General features: G+C 40.1%; 1 protein-coding gene across 6 annotated transcripts in view; it reads left to right on the top strand.

Annotated features, from left to right (window-relative positions):
* The window catches only part of p4ha1b (prolyl 4-hydroxylase, alpha polypeptide I b), a 100636-nt gene that overhangs the window by 20357 nt on the left and 59939 nt on the right, over positions 1–20340 (top strand). For 4 of the 6 annotated variants that reach the window (XM_059946494.1, XM_059946495.1, XM_059946492.1 and 1 more), the window contains one exon: positions 7309–7390. The exons of 1 other annotated variant lie outside the window; for it this stretch is intronic. The gene's annotated coding sequence lies outside the window, so the exon portion shown is untranslated. Of the gene's footprint in view, positions 1–7088; positions 7391–20340 lie in introns of those variants that run through there. One more of the 6 variants, XM_059946493.1, reaches the window with a different exon arrangement.

Below are 20340 nucleotides of genomic sequence, written 5' to 3'. Positions count from 1 at the left end.
CGCCCCCCTGACTATAGAATCCCCTATCAATACCGCTCTCTTCTCTTCCCTCCTCCCCTTCCTAGTCGAGGGTCCAACCTCAGTACCAGAGACAGGACCACTGCAGCTTGTTCCTGGTAGGTCATCCCTACCAACAGTATCCAAAACGGTATACTTATTTTTGATGGGAACGGCCAGAGGAGTGCTCTTCTCTCTCTGTCTGCTCCCCCTGCCTCTCTTGACTGTCACCCATTTGCCTACCTCCTGTCTTTTCAAACAGCTACCAGACAGGAAAGGGGAATGAAAGATTTAGCAGTGTTTATTTGGGCCAGAAGGGAGAGGGTGTGCAAGACTTAATGTTAAATTAAAGTGAACAATGCTATCTCTACTGTCCAGTTGGTAATTGGTTTATTATTGTCTCTGAAACACTGTGTAAAACTCTGTTTGCATCCCATCCAGACAGGTCATTCCATACATGAGTACACTGAGGTAGAATGAAGCGAGGGGTGGGGGTGTGGGAATGGGAATATCCTCAATGCAGAATACAGTGTTGAAGTTGCAGGCAAAGTGCAGTGTCCATAGCAAAGTATATTGGGATATCAATGGAACAGAATTCAGCAATTCTAATTGTACCTTGGAAGGAAAATCACTGAGCTACAAAGTTACTTCAGCAGGGTAAGGTAATTAACTCAAAAACCTGAAGTTGAGGCTCATGGGGTCATTGTTGGATTGATTCCTGGGGTAGTTGTGAGTATGTGTTGAGTTGAGTTCATAACAAGGAGCGATGGAGACAAAGGAAACTTTATAACAACTAGTGTTAGTTGTTACAGAAAGACTCCTGTGATTTCTCAACTTTAAGCCACTGTAAAGTATTTTTTTGTCATATAGTGAATATCCGTCATCCAACATTGCTCTTCATAAGTCAGGTAATGATTGACAAACTCTAATTGTTGTTCAGTAAAGACAGGGTTAGGTGTCTTTGGGTTTGAAGTAACTTTATAATAGGCATGAAATATTTTCAATTTCATATAGAAGACAAGAATCGTTTGCAATAGAATGGCATTTTGCATAAGGACATCTGGATTATCACACTACCATTTTTAATATATTTATTAGTATGGATTTGAATAGTATTATACCCAGAACAACTATGAAACTGCAATCATTCTTAGTCGGGTGGTGGGGGATAGGGGGAGTGAGGTTGCCAGGTTTACTGATTCCATAAGGCTTTTGTAGTTTTAGATCAGCAATGTTAATGAAAATTTGTATTAATGTCCAAATAATTAAATAGCAAATAACAATTCTTTGACAAGTCCTTGCTTCTAAGCCTGTCTTGATTTGTTTTGCTTTGTATATCTGAGAGGACTCTGAGCCATGTCCCCATTACTGATGTTGGGGTAAATGATCCTGAAGTTAGGTTGGAGCTTCATTTGTGTATATTAAGCCATGTACACTGGCTTCTACATTGATTTTTAGAGAACTCCTTGTTGAATTTTGTATCAATTCTTAATAAGCAGACTTCATCTTTAAGGTTACTGCAAAAAAAAAATTCACATCCTATGTCAGTGATAATAAACATGATTTTGATTCATAGTTTTTGCTCTAATTTTCATACATCTATCCTCACACTGTCCATAGACATAAGAATGTATAACATGATGTACTGATGTTTCTGTGTGGTCCATAATCAGAATCAGCTTTAATATCACTGGCATGTGTTGTTTTGAGGCTGCAGTACATTGCAATACATAATTTAAAAATGATTTATTATAGTAAGAAATATTTACAAAAAAGTAATTTAAATGAGTTATGCAAAAAGAGCAAAAATTATAGTGAGTTAATGTACATGGGATCATTGTCTATTCAGAAATCTGATGGTAATGGGGAAGAAGCTGTACTTAAAATGTTGAGTGTATGTCTTCAGGCTCCTGTAACTTCTCCATGAGGGTAGAAATGAGGAGTGTGCATGCCACAGGGGTTGGTGCTGGGCCCACAGCTGTTTACCATTTACATTGATTATTTGGAAGAAGGGACTGAGTGTAGCATAGCAAAATTTGCTGATGACCCCAAACTGAGTGGAAAAGCAAATAGTACAGAGGATATGGAGAGTCTGCAGAGGGATATAGATAGGTTAAGTAAGTGGGCCAAGGTCTGGCAGATGGAATACAACCTTTGGTAAATGCGAGATCATCCACTTTGGAAGGAATAATAGAAGAGCAGGTTATTACTTAAATGGTGAAAGACCACAGCATGCTGTTGTGCAGAGGGATTTGGAGTGCTTGTGCGTGAATTGCAAGAAGTTGGCTTGCAGATACAACAGGTTATCAAGAAGGCAAACGGAATGTTAGCCTTCATTGCTAGAGGGAATGAATTCAAGAGCAGGGAGGTCATGCTACAACCATACAGGGTACTGGTGAGGCTGCACCTGGAATACTGTGTGCAGTTTAGGTCTCCATACTTGAGGAAGGATATACTGGCTTTGGAGGCAGTGCACAGGAGGTTCACCTGGTTGATTCCAGAGATGAAGGGGTTAATCTATGAGAAAAGATTGAGTCACCTGGGACTATAATGTCTGGAATTCAGAAGAATGAGAGGGGATCTTATAGAAACTTATAAACTTTTGAAAGGATTAGTTAAAATAGTAGGAAAGTTATTTCCATTGGTAGGTGAGGCTCAAACTAGGGGACATTGCCTCAGGTTTCGGGGGAGAAGCTTTAGGATTGAGATGAGGAGAAACTGTTTTTCCCAGAGAGTGGTGAATCTGTGGAATTCTCTGCCCAGGAAAGCAGTTGAGGCTTCTTCACTAAATATATTTAAGATACAGTTAGATAGATTTTTACTTAGTAAGGGAATTCAGTCAGCCAGAGACTCATTCCACTGAGATGCAACACTGAGTGTCATAGGAAGTCATTCCTGCCTGTGGCCATCAAATTTTACAACTCCTCCCTCGGAGTGTTGATAGGCTGGTCTGGGACTTATTTCCACTTGGCATAATTTTCTTATTATTTAATTATTTCTGGTTTTATTTTGCTATATTTCTACTCTATTCCTGGTTGGTGCAACTGTAATGAAACCCAATTTCCCTCGGGATCAATAAAGTATGTCTGTCTGTCTTAAGGGTTATGAGGAAAAGGCAGGTAGATGGAGCTGAGTTTACAGACAGATCAGCCATGATCTTATTGAATGGCAGGGCAGGCTCAATGGGCTGGATGGCTTACTCCTGCTCCTATTTCTTATGTTCTTATGTCCTGGCTGATGAGAGTTCTTAATGATGGATGCTGCCCTTTTGAGGCATCACATTTTGAAAATGTGGAGCTGGCTGAGTTCGCAAATTTCTGCAGCTTTTTCCGATTAAATATAACCAAACTAAGTATAACTGGGACATATATACTAATTTATTATGCAAATTTCTGCAAGCTCAGAATTGCCAACAGAAGAATTTTTCTTTTCCAGTCATTTCAAATCCTGTATGTCTTCAGGAGTTCTTTTACCTTAAACTTTTTTTTATCAAGAATGCTGCAAAACTTTGTGGCAAGTTGTCTTAATTAAAAATTACACAGTGCTTATTCTGAAGTTGTTTTTCTTTTTACATCTTTGAATGAGAGACAAAGTGAAATAATAGCGTTTCCTCCCTGGTGAAATTTGATTTTGATTTCCATACCCTTCCCTTCCTTTCACACCTTCACACCTCCTGTTATCTTGAGAATGGAGTGAATTGGCTCCATGTTGCTGCCAGGTAGGGAACTGCAGCATTTTAAGTCTGTGATGGTGAAAATATGTACTCTCTGTCCAAGTCATCATTCCATCTAACTTGAAAGCGAGCTGCAAATAGTGAGACGGTTTGGTATGCAATTTTCTTTACATTAAGTTCTTGAAAGCATTTGTATTGCTATGTCAGGAAGCAATTATTTATCAGCTGTTATTAAACTCCACCTAGCAACACAAGATACTTCAATCCTCAGCATTTGATAATAATTGCCTTCAGATCCTATACTTGCCTAAACAGCTTTCTGCTTACCTATTCTAAACAACAGCTGTCAACTTTTATTCTGTTAAGAATTCCTTACTGGCTTCAGGAATGCACATATTTCAGAATTAAAATAGTTAAAATCCAAAAGTACAAGTGGTCAAGTGCAGAATTCTAGATTGCCCCTTTTTGACAGGCTTGCATTTAGACTTGCGGGATAATGTACCCAGTATGATATATAAATGTTTTAGTCTATTTGTTGATGTTTAATTTTTGCTAAAGGTTCAAATTGAGTCCAGTGATTTTTCAAATATGCCAGTCCTCAAACAAATCGTTGAGGTAGACAAATGCAGAACTTAAATGATCCTCCATATTGATTAACACACACAGAATGCTGGAGGAATTCAGCAGACCAGGCAGCATCTATGGAAAAAAGTACAGTCAACGTTTCAGGCCGAAACCCTTCGGCAGGACTAGAGGTAAAAAGCTGAGAAGTAGATTTAAAAGATGGGGGGAGGAGAGAGAGAAGCACCAGATGATAGCTGAAACTTGAGAGGAAGGGATGAAGTGAAGAGCTGGGAAGTTGATCGGTGAAAGAGGCAGAAGGCCATGGAAGAAAGAAAAGAGGGGTGGAGGAGCACCAGAGGGAGGTGATGGGCGGGCAAGGGAATAAGGTGAGGGAGGGAAAAGGGGATAGGAAATGGTGAAGAGGGGTGAGTGGGAGGCATTAACAGAAGTTTGAGAAATCAATGTTCATGCCATCAGGTTGGAGGCTATCCAAACGGAATGTAAGGTGTTGTTCTTCCAACCCAAGTGTGGCCTCATCCCGCCAGTGGAGGAGGTCATGGATTGACATATCAGAATGAGAATGGGAAGTGGAATTAAAATGGTTGGCCACTGGGAGATCCTGCTTTTTCTGGCCGATGGGGCGTCGATGCTTGGCAAAGTGGTCTCACAATCTATGTCACGTCTCACCGATATACAAAAGGCCACACCGGGAGCACTGAATACAGTATATGACCCTAACAGACTCACAGATGAAGTGTTGCCTCACCTGGAAGAACTGTTTCGGGCCCTGTTATGGTAGTGAGGAAGGAGGTGTAGGGGCAGGTGTAGCACTTGTTCCACTTGCAAGGATACGTGCCAGCAGGGAGATCAGTGGGAAGGGACGAATCGACAATGGAGTCGTATAGGGAGTGATCCCTGCGGAAAGCAGAAAGTGGGGGGAAGGTTAAGATGTGCTTGGTGGTGGGATACAATTGGAGGTGATGGGAATTACAGAGAATTATGTGCTGGATGCGGAGGCTGGTGGAGTGGTAGGTGAGGACAAGAGGAACCCTATCCCTGGTAGAGTGGCAGGAAGATGGGGTAAAAGCAGATAAGTGTGAAATGCAAGAAGTACAGTTGAGGGCAACATTGATGGTGGAGGAAGGGAAGCTCCTGTCTTTGAAAAGGGAGGACATCTCCTTTGTTCTAGAATGCAAAGCCTCAACCTGAGAGCAGATTACTTTCTTTTGATACCACAAAGACATAATTTTTGTTCATTACTCATTTTAACAACAATTCAGTTGGGCTCAAGTTAACTTGCATTATCACTAGACACTAGAATTTATAACTGGTGTAATTGTTGATCTGATTTCCATGTTTTGGTGCCTTCAGAATCACAATCAGGTTTAATATCACCAGCATATGTCAGGAAATTTGTTAACTTTGAGTGTGTGCCTTCATGCCTCTGTACCTCTTTCCTGATGGTAGCAATGAGAGTAAGGCATGACTCGGGTGATGGGGATCCTTAATGCTGGACACCCACTTTTTGAGGCATCACTTTTGACATCAAATGGCACCACACACAAATGTGACACTATTTCAAATGCTTGCTCTTATTTGTTTAAATTGAATTTACTTTATTTCTTACATCCTTCACATACATGAGGAATAAAAATCTTTATATTACATTTCTGCCTAAACGTGCAGTGTGCAATCATGGTAACTTATAATTTATAGTAAATAGAACAGTCAATGTAACATAAAAATACACTCATGTCAGTGTGAGATGATCAGTCTGATAGCCTGGTGGAAGAAACTGTCCTGTGGTTCTGGCTTTTATGGTGTGGTACCATTTCCTGGATGGTAGCAGCTGGAATAGTTTGTGGTTGGGGTGACTTGGGTCCCCAATGATCCTTCAGGCCCTTTTTTCACACCTGTCTTTGTAAATGTCCTGAATCATGGGAAGTTCACAACTGCAGATGCGCTGGGCTGTCCGCACCACTCTCTGCAGAGTCCTGCGATTATGGGAAGTACAGTTCCCATACCAGGCAGTGATGCAGCCAGTCAGGATGCTCTCAGTTGTGCCCCTGTAGAAAGTTCTTAGGATTTGGAAGCTCATACCAAACTTCCTCAGCCATCTGAGGTGAAAGAGGCTTATGTAATCTTGAGTAGCTATCTCTTCGTTTATAGGCTCAATTCTGCTTATCGTCTTGTATGTCTGAACTCTTGACTGTAAGAAACACTTGATTTTGAAAGACCCCTGCATTTCATGACTTGTACAGATAAATGCCACACCAAGGGAGGGTTAACAGCCAGAGGACATGTTTCTAATTATGTTAGTCCAGAGTATACATCCTTTGATCATTATTCAAACATTGGATTATTGTAATGGTCTCATCTAGAGACCACCTACATGTAATGGATGACAGCAACGTGGTTAGTTCTACTTTGGATTGTAAGTTTATAAAATATGCTCAGTTCTTAATTGAGCGAAATCTCATAACTTTAGGGGAGTTGCTGGAGGTGTATGGTAGTATAGTGACCCAGTGCCTTGGACTAATCTATAGAAATTCACCACCATGGTAGATAGAAATTTTAAATTGTTATTAAATGTAATATAAAATGTAAGTACTGTAATAATAATAACCATGAAGCTTTCATGTTGTTCTGACTTACTATCAATGTATCTGAGTACGTGACTCCAGTTGACCTTTAATTGCCACCTGATCTGGCAAGTCATTCAAGACCAGTTAAAGGAAGCTAGTCTATTTTCATCAGATCCCTTTGAAAATTATCCAGTGTTTAACACGTAATGAATGATACAGAAGTTAAATACACCAGACTCTGGTCAGACTATCTCGGGATCTCACAGTTGCACTAACACCTAATGAAAATCAGCCAGAAATCTTGTTTGTGGATTCGAGATTCTGTGAACGACACATCAAATTTACGCGTTTGCGTTTCCATAAATCTTATTTTAACCTCCTGGCTTCTCTTTACCCCCTCCCCACCCACGCGGTATGAAAATTGTGATGTACGTGAAAGAGTTAACGGCTAGACCGAGTGAGTAACTCCCATCTCCACTCTCAATGCAGAGCTGTGTGTGTGCTCCATCCCCGCTCGCCTCTCGTACCCCTGGCACCAAGTCCGCTGCGCAACACGTCGGCCGTTCAACAGGTAAATAATCGAGAAACTTTTCTCCTCTACCCCTTCCCTCTTCCTAACTCGACCCTCTATCGCCCTATCTCTGCAGCTCTCACCATGATTTGATTATCATTTAGAGTCCTATCCAAGCGCCCGTGGATTATTCGTTGTCCTTTGACTTCGGCCTTGCTGGGAGCGGCGAGCGTGATTTTTGGTTTTTAAGTATTGTTTTGTGTATTAGTTTGGACTTTGCACGTCAAATTACTCATCTTTAACACCGCCTGTTCTCGCACGATCGTTCTAAATGTCCGATAAAGGACGAATAACGTCGTCCCACAATTTTTTTTTAAAAAATGGATTAATTGGAGTGTCGCGATTGTCTTGGCTCTAACATTGTCAGGGAACTATTTTTTTCTTAGTTTAATGAACAAAGTGCACGAACATTTTACCGTCTTTTAACGGCAGAATAAAGCGTCCAACTCAATGATATCATTAAATGTGGCTATAGTATTGATGGCAATCAAACAGTAATTTCAACTTTTGTGTACTTTAAACTACTCTAGGAGTCTGTGTAACTTCGGCCACCCCTACTTCCCCTCCCCCCTCCCCGCGTTATATATTTGCTGCTTCTTAGCATGAATCGTGTTGTGTTGGGGTGGGGAGGGGGGAAGGAGAAGGGAGAATACGTGGCAACTCTTTCTCTCCCCCTAAGGCTGTTCTCGCCTTCTGACCCCAAGCGATGTAGGAAAGTGCACGTACTCTGCAGAGCCTACTTGGAACTTGAGCCCAGCCCCGCCGCTTTCCACATCTGCGGCATCAAAAAGCTCTTCCCACTTCTCGTCTCCACGCATTAAATCAGGAGATGTTCAGAATTGATGAACTCTTAATCACCCAAATGGAACCTAGCCACGTTGCATCAGTACTTATTTTTGTAGTCATAATTTAACATCTCAATAAAGAGACTGGATCTAACTCTGCTATCTTGCCTTCCTCCAAGCATTGACAACTCTTGTTTGGATTTTCCTTTTATTCCTGCTATCCTACAATGGTTTTCTCTTGTTTGTGATCCTATAATGGTAGCTTTAACGCATGGAGACAACAACCACAAAATTCATCACGTAATCCCTTTTAAATCAACTTTTTAAATTGATGGTATTTATAACAATTTTAGATTTCTGTCATTTATATTTGGTTTCATCTTTAATTACAGCATAGTTTCAATTTGTATTGAATTATAATGTATAGATATACTTTGCCAATTGAATAATTGGATCAAATGATTCTGGAGCTATTATTTGAAAATGTAATTTTTTTTAAAAAGCCACAGAACTGCCAATATATTAAAGTGTATGTGCACACAAGTTCTTCACTTTTAAGTATCATATTGTGAATAGAAATTCGATCACACTTTTAAAAGAAAACAACACTCCACATTTTCATGGTTGGACAACTGCACTGGTGGCACATAAGTGAGCCAGCTTCGACATTCTGGAGAGCTGGCACATTGACATTACAGACCTACAATATCAGAAGCGATTAATATAGCACAGTGAGATGGGTCCAGTTACAGAGCAGAGTTAACAAAAGTTCTTTCTAGTCTATGCAGGACAGTGTGCCTATGTAAATTAACTAGTTTACTTGCATAATGGAATTTCTTTCCCTTTGCCCTTTGCATTTCATTCCAGCAGAGTTAATGTGAGCTAGTTAGTGGCAAAACTACATTCCCAGAACTGTGAAGATTTTAGTGTTTTGATTTTTATTCAAATTTCCTCTCTGTTTAAAGGTTAACAAAATTATCTCAAGAAAACATGGAGGTTACTTTTATTACGCATGTGTCCATGATAGAGGAACGGCCATGTTTAAATAACATTTTACATAATTTAACTGATTAAGTAAATGATTCAACTTGATTGCATTGTTAGCACTCTTGCATTTTAATCTTTTAAATCGTGAATCCCAAATTGCAATCCCAGAAGAGTCTTAGAAGTTTGAGGACTTGTCACCTCTCAGGGGAGATATTTGGCCAGGATTGTGTCTGCTAGTTTAAATGGATGCCACAGGTCCAATGAAGTTTGTCTCAGCTAACAAGACTGGGAGACCGTTGAGCACCTACCGCCAGACGCTCGGTCCGCCAGAAAAAGCAGGATCTCCCAGTGGCCACACATTTTAATTCCACGTCCCATTCCCATTCTGATATGTCTATCCATGGCCTCCTCTACTGTCAAAATGAATCCAAACTCAGGTTGGAGGAACAACACCTTATATACCAGCTGGGTAGCCTCCAACCTGACGGCATGAACATTGACTTCTCTAACTTCCGTTAATGCCCCTCCTCCCCTTCTTACCCCATCCCTGACATATTTAGTTGTTTCCCTGATCTCCATCTCCCTCTGGTGCTTCCCCCCCCCCCCCCTTTCTTTCTCCTGAGGCCTCCCGTCCCATGATCCTTTCCCTTCTCCAGCTCTGTATCACTTTCGCCGATCACCTTTCCAGCTCTTAGCTTCATCCCACCCCCTCCGGTCTTCTCCTATCATTTCACATTTCCCCCTCCCCAACTACTTTCAAATCTCTTGCTATCTTTCCTTTTGGTTAGTCCTGACGAAGGGTCTCGGCCCGAAACGTCGACAGTGCTTCTCCCTATAGATGCTGCCTGGCCTGCTGTGTTCTACCAGCATTTTGTGTGTGTTGTTGTTTGAATTTCCAGCATCTGCAGATTTCCTCGTGATTACCAAAATTGACCAGCTGTTTGTCACTTATTGAGGCTTCTTTGCTGGTTACATCAAATTAACTCCTTGTCTCTGAGCAACAATTGTGCTGTCTTTACGACAGTTATTTAGTTTATAATATTTTTGCTTAGTAATTCATTAGATAGTATTTTCTAGTTAGAATTAGAAGTGTTTAAAGTATATTCATTGCATGTAAAATATATCGGCATGCGATGACGTCACATCCGGTTTCGCCGCGTCTTGTGGGAAAATACCGGTTTGAAATTAGCGCGAGGGTGGGGGCTTACCACGAGGCAGACCCGAGCAGAAGTTGTTTTGCAGGCATGAGAAATCACAGTGAGAGCAACGCTGTAAGTTAATAGATAATCGATATATTGAACTAAGATGTTAATGCAGATCCTGTTAGAAGTAACGACGGTAGATAATGTTTATGCTTTCGTTAGTTAAAGAGTCGCGGATAGTTTGCATGGAAGTGTATTTAAAGTAGTCAATGGAGCAGGTAAACTCTCCCTGTATACTGCACCTTAGTGTAATGTAGTTATAGTCACCTTTGCAAGTATTTACACTTGAAATGTGATATTAAGGAAGGAACAAATACTGTATCAATCTTGTATTGTTTTATCAACAGTTTTCACCATATGTTAATGTGAAGAGTGAACAGTAAATGGTTAATCTTGCTGCGATCTGGTTCTTATTAACTGTGGTTTATCTCGACGTTAAATTCGGCGTTCGTGACACGCGAAGGAGAACGTTACAACAATTCCTTTTGAATTTTACCATGTCAGTGTTTTTATATGCAGATTGCTGTGGTTGAAATTATATAAATTTACCTCTTTCAAAAATAAAAATGTGAGAATGAATATTTTAGCTGATATGTCTGTCTGAAGTGCTGCATCTTTTGTGGTAAAAGAGAAGGACAACCTGTGTAATCAATAAGGCCAGTCAAGTAAAAGCATAGCTAGAGTGCATTCATTCAGTATGTGTTTGGCTAGATGCCCTTACCCCAGACTACATTCGTTAGTATTTAATTAGTTTTTTTTTAATATGGAGTCTATACGTTCATGGCCAGTATGTTTAAAATTTAATCCAGATGGAGCAGACAGGTTACTTTCTGGAGGATGTGGTAAGAAACTTAGAAAACAAATGTAGGAAGAGAAATGCAATGCTTTTAAAGATTGCTGAGTTGCCAGACTGAGATATGATGCACTAGAGGTAGAATGTATTACATTGGAGCTGATGAATGTGCAAACAGCCTGTCTTACCACTGTGACCAAATAACAAACTGATGTAGGTTGTGAATAGTCTTTGTTTTTGCTGTTTAGACACTCATGAACCAGCCAAGATCAAAAAGAATGGGAAATTTCAGGCTCTGTTTCCAGCCACAAACCTGCGTTCTGGGTCACAGCCTTGGATCAGCTGTGGGTCCAGCCCATAGTCTGGATTTTACCTACAGTCCAAGCCCACAGCTTGCATTCCAAACTAATGAATTTTCTGAAGTTCTCTGAATAATCAGATGCCAGATCATCAGTTCTACTATTCTCAGCAAGTCTGTGACAAGAGAAGCAATCTTAATGTTTCAAGTTGTGACATTTCATCAGAACTTGGAAAATGAGGAGGGGTGGAGAGAAAAGAAAAGGGATAAAACAGAAATCAAGAAAGTATGTGATACAATTAGCAATGGTGCTGGCTGGGAGATGGGTGGCGAAGATTTGTTAATTATAGATGATCTGTCTGGAGGAGATATAAATAGATGAATGAAGATAGATGTGGTGGGGGGGGGGGGTGGAATAACATTGCCGGAACTATGAGAAGCAAAACACTGCAGTTGCTGGAAATCTGATGAAAGCTGGTGTTGGAAATGTCAATCAGCCAGGCACAGCATTAGTGGAGGGATGAAACCTGATTTAACTTTGCCAGTTAATGACCAGTTATGATACAAATTGCAAAGGCTGGTTATCTGCAGTGTTGACTTTGTTGTTGAATCCCAAGGATACATACTTAGTCAGGAGATCAAATGATTCTCCTTGTGTTTACTTTGCCCTTTGTTGAAATGGTTTAGGAAACCAAAGACAGAGAGGTCAGAATGGCAAGTGCTATGATGGAGAAATAAAATGAGAGACAACTGGAATCTCAGGATTAATCTTGTGGAGTGAGCAGAGGTGATTTGCAAAGCAGTCAACACTTGGTTTACCCAGTGCAGAGGAGACAACATAGAAAGCATGTGATTTGTAAGGTACGAATGCTTTGCTGCTTCACCTGGGAGTGTTTTGCTCCCTAGATTGTGGAGGAACAAGTGAGATGTCTGGCACCTGCAGTTTCATTGGAAAGTGTCAGAGTGAAGTTGCAAAAGAGACCAGAGAGTCGTAGATGGAACTCTTACTTAATGCTGAAATGGGAGAGTAAAGTGTGCCTAATATCACATTTAATGTGATGGAAATTGTAGAAAAGTATCTTGCTGAATATAGAGGGTTAAGGAGCAGATTGGGATGGAAGGGGAGCACAAGGGAAATGCTGTTCTTACTCAGAAAGGGAGAAGAGGGGTGAATGCAGAAATGTGGGTAATGGAACATGTGTAGACGAATGCCCAGTCAACCATGTTGAATGGAATGACATAATGAAGGAACAAAGAAAACATCTTGGAAGCACTGTGGAAAGTGTGGTCAGCAGAGAAACTAGGTAAATGGAGTGGGATCCTTTAAGTGCTGTGGCAAAGGTAGTGATGGGAATCTCCAGGTTTTTGTTGGATGTCTGTTGCTAACCTGTCCACTGAGTTTAAGGAAAAGAAAAGACAGATGGACCATGTGAAGGTGAGATCATGGTAACAAAGGTAAGGACATTTTGGAGCTCGGTATGAGTGCAGGAAGCAGCATTGGGACCATCGCTGTACCAGAAAATGAGATGAGGAAGAAATCTCAAGTAGGATTGAGGCAAGGATTGTTCCACGCATCCAACAAGAAGACAGCATAGTATGTACTCCTGCAGGTTTCTTTATTCATACCTTTTGATTTGGAGGCATTTAGTAATGTAAGGGAGATGACATCAAGGTTAAAGAGGATGGTCATGGTTAGCAACTGTCCAAGAAACGGTTGAAGGGCTTTAAGGCCATCTTTGTAATGGATGGTGATGTAGAGGAACTGAATGTCAAGGGGGAAAATGAACCTCTGAAAACTGTCAAAGTGACAGAAGATATCAGCTGGATGAGAAAACAGTTGGGGTCAGAGAAATTTCTGTGGATCAAGAGCATATTGAAACAGCATGCTTACTAAGCAGTGCAACTTTTGGAGGAGTTAGAAGTGGGGTGTTCAGGGTTGAAGCTTTCATGACAGCATAAGAGGAAATTGGGTGATATTAACTGTCTGAGAGACAGTAACCTTTTAGGATGACACTCATCCTCACAAGTTTGTGTTCAGTATCATCAAACCCTGGAATTCTTGTCCATATTCATTCCAATCTTGTCATTAGGGCTATACGTTCGAAGACAATATTGGATTGATCCATAGTGGTGAAATCCAACAACTTCAGAGAAGGATGTTAGTGAGTAAGTGCGGTGTTACGTGGGTTATAGCAATATATAGATGAACGCAGAGTAATAGAACAGAGGGAGAGAACCAGAATGAAGGAAGCATTCTCAATTTGTTTTGACAAGTCCTACCTAAAGAAATGGCCATTGACAAAGGTAGCAAAAGAAGACCTTGACATTGTGCTGGACTTGAAAAATTCACTGACATGGGAGGATAAAGTTAGGGACTCTGGATGACAGGTTTTTTGGGATCAATGAGAAAATCAGAAGGGATAATGGAAACATGTTGAAGAGTATTACTGTAAGAGAGATGGGGGGGGTCAGAAAAATGAAAAGTCAGAAAGATACATAGGATTATTAGAATTTGATATGCTGAAATATGCTTGAAAGAAAAAAATTGTTTTTAAGCACTGAGTGCTGCAGATGATGAATTGGAACTGCTGGCCAAGGCAGCTTTGTGATAATGAGGCAATGCAGACAGAGAAAATGATGAAGGTCATGAATATATTGGAATGGAGATTCAAACTAGGCTGAATACTTGAAAATGTCTACCATCATGGGTAGATCTGAAATGTAGTGAGTGGAAGCTGGATTAGTCTGTTAATTATTTTGTTTAGCAATACAGCACAGGGTAGGCTTCCAGCCCTTAGAACCACACCACCCCAGCAACCCACCCCCACCTGACAATCCTGATTAACCCTAACCTAATCACAGGACAATTTACCTTTTAACCTATCTGGTACGTCTTTAGACTGTGGGAGGAAACCGGAGGACCCAGAGAAAACCCACGCATTCCTCAGGGAGGCTCCTTATTGAACTGTGAACTCCAGGACCCCCCCCCCCCCCCCCCCGAGCTGTAATAGTATCATGCTAAGCACTACATTGAGCTTTATAATTGTGAATTATACTGTTGTATCCATAAGCATTGATTTATGCATAATTACACATCTGCTTCTGCACTGAAGTAATTGTAGCTTATTTAGCTTTCCTTTGAACATTTGTATTATCTTACAGCGGTAATTTTGCCCTTTCCATTTTGAGAAGGTTCCAGTCTGGTTTGTGAATGGCAAAAGCCTTTCATGGCATTAAGGGAGGAAGGGTGAGAATTAAAATTTGGTAGTAGATAATAAATGTTCAGCAGCAAAACCTTTGCATTGTATGTGAGGAAGTGGGGGGTGGGCAGAAGAAGGAACATGGTGAAACCAAGAACAATCATTACTGAACAACAACACTGATTGATTACAGCCTAATATTCATAGGAGCCATGGACCAGGAAAGTGGACAGTTTAGGCTTACCACTCATACATATGATCTTTATCACCCAGAAAATAAGGGAAGCAAGTGCCTGGCAGTTGCATTATCTTAAAATTTTGTGTCTACATATTGAGACCCTTCATCCAAAACATTGACTGTCCATTTCCCTCCACAGATGCTGCCTGACCACCTGAGTTCTTCCAGCAGTTTGTTTTTTTTCGCACCTGATTCTAGCATCTGCAGCTCATGTGAGCTCATGTGTATGAGTGAGAAGTTCAATGGGAGAGGAACTGTTCTGATATATCCTTTTGGATAGGAAAAGTCCTATTAAAAGTATTTCAAAAAGCCATTGCTTTGATTGATATGATAGGTTTTCCTGGTATCTAGTTTTGGATGCAACACAAACGAGTGATCTGGTTATTTATCATTTTGTTGCTGTGGGACTTGCAATGTGCAAAATATTACTTAGTTTCTTTCCAAAAAGTAATTAGCTTTCTTAAAAGCGCTTTATCATGGAAAATCTGAATCCATATCTATCTTTCAACACACTGCTGCCCTTCCTCATAACACAACCCTCCTTCTCTACCTGTATGCTTGCTGTCAGCATAATTATCTTCAGGTACAGTTGAGTGGGGGTAATAGAGAAAACAAATTGATTTATGGAAGTCTGGTTGCACAGATGTTTGTGCACATATCATATTGGTCGTTCTGCTTATTTATTATTTCAAAGGTTAATTTTATTGTCAAACTATGCATGTACAATACAACTGATATATGTCTTCTCCAGATGGCCATGAAATGCAGAAAAACCATCGGAGTTGTTGAAAGAAAATACATCACCCCCCCAATCAAAAAAGAAAAAAGCTACAAAGCTCGCAAACCCCAAACCCCCACTTCCTCCCTCACACAAAAAAACAGATCACATATAAGGAAAACAGAATCTGGAACATCAAACCCCAAGCCCCCCAACCCAACCCTCACACCAGAACTAACAGATCATCCATCTGAAAAGAGGCAGCTAGAGCAAACCCCAACCCCTTTCTCACACACAAAAACTTACAAATCGCCCACACAGAAAAACACCAACAAGAACATCAGACCCCAAAACGGTATTGTATTTATTATTTGTATTCTGCTCATAGCATTGGAGTTCATCACGTAAACCTTACTGAATTTAAAAAAAAATCATTGAAAGTAACAGCAGCCTCAAAAATGTTAAAATGAGTAGCACAAGATTAAAGTTTTAGCTTTTGTTTTGGAAACCAAGCCATTTCTCTGGCATTAAAGTTTGATTTTGGAGAATTACACTAACAGTGGCCAGGATCCTAGTGAGAAAATTGGAATTTTCATCCATATTCTTTGCAGGGATTGATGTGGCTGAAACATTTGAACAGATGATGAAAAATATTCCCAGTGGAAAGTTTGTAAATCCATTCAGAATAGACCAGAGCTGTCATTGATGGGTTGAGTACAATCTGAATTGAATTTAATGGCTAGATTTTGAAGTCTTTAGCTCAATAGAGAAGGATATTCATTTCTTCTTACAAAGAACAGACAATGTCCTACTAGAGATAGACCAACAAATTTCTACTCAAACGTATTTATTCATGCAGAGTGAATATTTAGTAAGTTTCCTAGCATCTCAATACTGGAGTTACAGCATTCTTTGAAAAAGAATGGGTCACTTAGCCCTTGAATCTCTTGAATTATTCAGTTAGATTATTGTTGGTCTGTACTTCAATTCCATTTACTGATGTTCTAGAAAGTTTCAAATCATCCATAACCACTGTTTTAGAGGAAGATATCCATATTTCTAGTAACATTTGTGTGAAAAGATGTATGATTTTAATTGTGAGTGCCCTTGTTCTTATTTAAAGAGCTTCACATTCAGCGGAGAAAATAATGTATTGGTCCTATTGAATTTTATTATTCTAAATGTTCATATTGGATTTTTTAAATTGCCTGGCCAGTATGTGAACTAGGGGAATAGAGTGAATAAGGAACAGCTGGGTCATGAAGCTTGCATCTCAGCAACAGGCCAGGTCTAGGCTGTTGTCACGCCTGCCCCCTTTGTTTGTGGCATCTGTTTATCAGGATGCTCCTTTATTTCTTTCTAACCTTATACACTTGTCATTGAATGTCAAGTGAATATTGGTCCCAGTAGTCAGGTTGTCTCTCTCACATTCCTGCCTAGCATCTGTTTATTCCATTCTGCAGTCTTCAGGGATCAAGGACCAACTTTATTCACATTTGCACACATTAGGAATTTGCCGTGGTGTGTTGATGTGACATACAACAAAAAACAACCTTCAACAGTATAAAGAATAATACAAAGTAAGCTGAGAGGTTAAGGTACAGAGATTGAATAAAATATACATAAATATTAGATCGACTGAAAAGGCAGGGTGTTGGTAACAGAGGCAAGGGTTGAGCCAATTTAGCTCATCGTTCTGCAATGTTTACTCTTCTCTCCATGGTGCTGAGGGTGTGAGACTGCTTTGGCTACTCTGCTCTCTAAGTCTATGGACTCCATTTGGTTCAGAATGCTGTTGCTTTTATTGTTTGCGTGATTTTTTTTGCGTGTTGGGTGTTTGTCTTTTTTTAGTTGGATTCTTTTGGGTTTCTTGCTTTGTGGCTGCCTGTAAGCAGACGAGTCTCAAGGTTGTATATTTTGTATATGCTTTGACTCTTTATGTTTACAAAATAAACAGCATTATTACAAGTGTGTTAAAGTGTTTACAGTGCAGTGACTGAGGTGGGGGTTAGCTAACTAAAATGGTTAATCAAATTAACTGGGGGAAGAAACTTTACAGGTGGTGTGAGATTTTTGTTAGCAGCCCTATAGCCCTTTCCCGAAGGGAGCTTTTAGAAAAGGCAGTTTGGTGGGTGGGTAGTATCTGCAATGATTTCTTCTGCCCATGTCTTTGTCCTGGACACACAAGTCCTGCAGCAATGGTAGGTTGCAGCCATTGACCTTTTTTACTGACCTGACAGATCGCTGTACTTTACCACAATGCAGTCAAAAGTTGGGCATTCAAACCCTTCTCTAATTCTTCAGGGGGAGCTCTGCATGGTGCATCCTCACTGCATATAGTGCTCTCAGAGAAGATTAAATGTTTAAAAAGAATGCAGATGCTAAAAATTTGCAAATAGGTGGAAATAGTCATCAGGTTGGGCAGCAGCTGTGGAAAGAGAAACAGTTCTTCAGGTTCATAGGATTCTGAATATTTTCAGCATTTTTTTACAAGAGGTTAAATGAAATTAACTAAACTTATCTGAGGTTTTGATGAGTGTTAAAGGAGAAAAGATGTAAACAAAGATTAAACTCATTCTCAACCAAAACTCAAAATCAGTTAGGATATTTGACCTAACCTAACTTACAGATTTAATCTCTTTTGTCCATGTGGGCGCTGTACTTGTTTTTTTTTGTTACTTTTGAATCTTTTTTGGCCTTTTAATTTTGCAGTGGATCTGAATTATTTAACCTCTCTGCCCATGTTATTTGGTTTCCTTGCTGCATAGAAAATGGAACTAATACTGTAGGTTCTGTACAGTGAGATTCACTGGTTGCGTGGCTTTGCATCTACATCACTGCCAGACTACCAACTGCTTGAACAGCTGTTGCTTCGTGTAATTGACACTCTTCTGTCAATAGGCTGCCATTGCTATGAAACTTTCACCACTGGCAATAGTTCACTGTCTAGAGAGGAATGATGTAGTTAAGATTGTATTATCATTGACATCGACAGTGAACTTTCTCCACAAAACATCTGTAATGGAAGCCTGTGTAGAATAAATGGAAATCTTGGAATCTTCAACTTCTAAGGTTTCTTTGGCAACCTGTCTCCCGCCCCACCCAGTTGTGTACCCTACATTTAGTGCCAGTAAGATTGCTGAAGTGGCATCCTCGTCAGTTGTCAGTCCACTTGGATTCCAGATTTGTTGTTGGGGTCTAGTCCCTCAGAAGCCATCCCTTGTACAAGGGATATTTGCTTTTAGCTGGAGTTTTGATTAATATGTGCCAATGTGTTTGTTACCTGTCTTTGAAGTCAGATCCCTTCCAAGTTTCATTGAAGTTTAACCTGCGCCAATCTATGTCATTGTTATTTGAAGGCATTGGAAAGGACTTGCTGAGTGGCAGGGTATCTGCGGACAGTGAGAAACTGATGTCAGATTGACTTCTGTGCAGTGGCTAAAAGGTACAAATGTACTAGTAAGGCATACAAATTGCCTTGGAGTCATGGAGTGCTTCAGCACAGAAACAGGCCATTTGGCCCATCTAGGCCATACCAAATTGTCATTGAGCCTGGTCCCATTGACCTACACTGGATCATAATCCTCCTTACCCCTCCTATCCATGTACTTATCCAAACGTATTAAATGTCGAAATCGAATCTGCATCAACCACTTCCTCTGGTAGTTCAGTCCATGCTCATTCCACACTCACACCACCCTCTGAGTGAAAAAGTTCCCCCTCAGTTTCCCCTTAAATATTCCACCTTTCACCTTGAATCTATGATCTCTAGTTCTATTTTCATCCAACCCCAGTGGAAAAAGCTTGCTTGCATTAACCCTCTCATAATTTTGTATATTTATCGAATGATACCTCTTTCTGCACTCTAGGGAATAGAGTCCTGACCTAGTCAGCCTTCAGCTTAAAGCAAAGAAATTCTCTTCACCACATACTAATCTTGACTGCATGTTGTGTGTTCAAATGAGAAGTATTTTGCTTCAAGCTTAGTAGTTAAACTTTAGTGTGAAGGCAGAATTACCCAAACATTCACTGTTTAAATAAAATTCAGGCTGTTTCCTGTTCACATCTTACATTACCATTTTTGTGCCAGAATGAATCCAAATGCATTCCATTTGATTGGTCTTGCCAACTTAATAGGCCCCATTTCATAGGCTGGCGGATGGGGTTGGTTCTGTTGTCTGAGGGCCTTAAGTGCTGTAAATAAATGGCAAGAAGTGAATTCTCCATGCCTTTATTAAAGTTTATTAGTGAAAATAATTGGCCCACATGATTACTTCATGAAAGTTTATATTACATCTTCTTCTGAAGGTTGAATGTTAAAAATGCTTTCTTGATATACCTTTGGTATAAGTACCAGTATTGACCTCAATTCTAGTTGTGAACTTTTTTATCATCAATCAAGGATTCCTAGATAGATCACTGCATTGAGCACTAACAGTCTTCTGTGGAATTAGGATACGAGAGACTCATGTAGCCAGAGAATTTCATAGTACAAAATGTCTTTCAATCCATTGCTGTCTCTGCTACCCCTACAGAAGCAGTCTGGTCCACTGATTTCCTCATGAGGGAATTTGCCGTTTTTTCCTAGTATGTACCAGACTGCATACCCACATATGTGGTAAGGGCGCTTAGGAATAGTGAATATATTTTGATCTTATCAATGATGCCAAGTCCTGGAAAAAAATTCTAATCCTCTGTTTTACCCTTCATTTGTAGCTTCATATAATTC

The sequence above is a fragment of the Hypanus sabinus genome, chromosome 21 (assembly GCF_030144855.1).
Source record: "Hypanus sabinus isolate sHypSab1 chromosome 21, sHypSab1.hap1, whole genome shotgun sequence".
NCBI classification, from domain to species: domain Eukaryota; kingdom Metazoa; phylum Chordata; class Chondrichthyes; order Myliobatiformes; family Dasyatidae; genus Hypanus; species Hypanus sabinus.
Note: the sequence above shows the minus strand (reverse complement) of the source record. Positions and strands in the feature narration are given on the sequence as shown.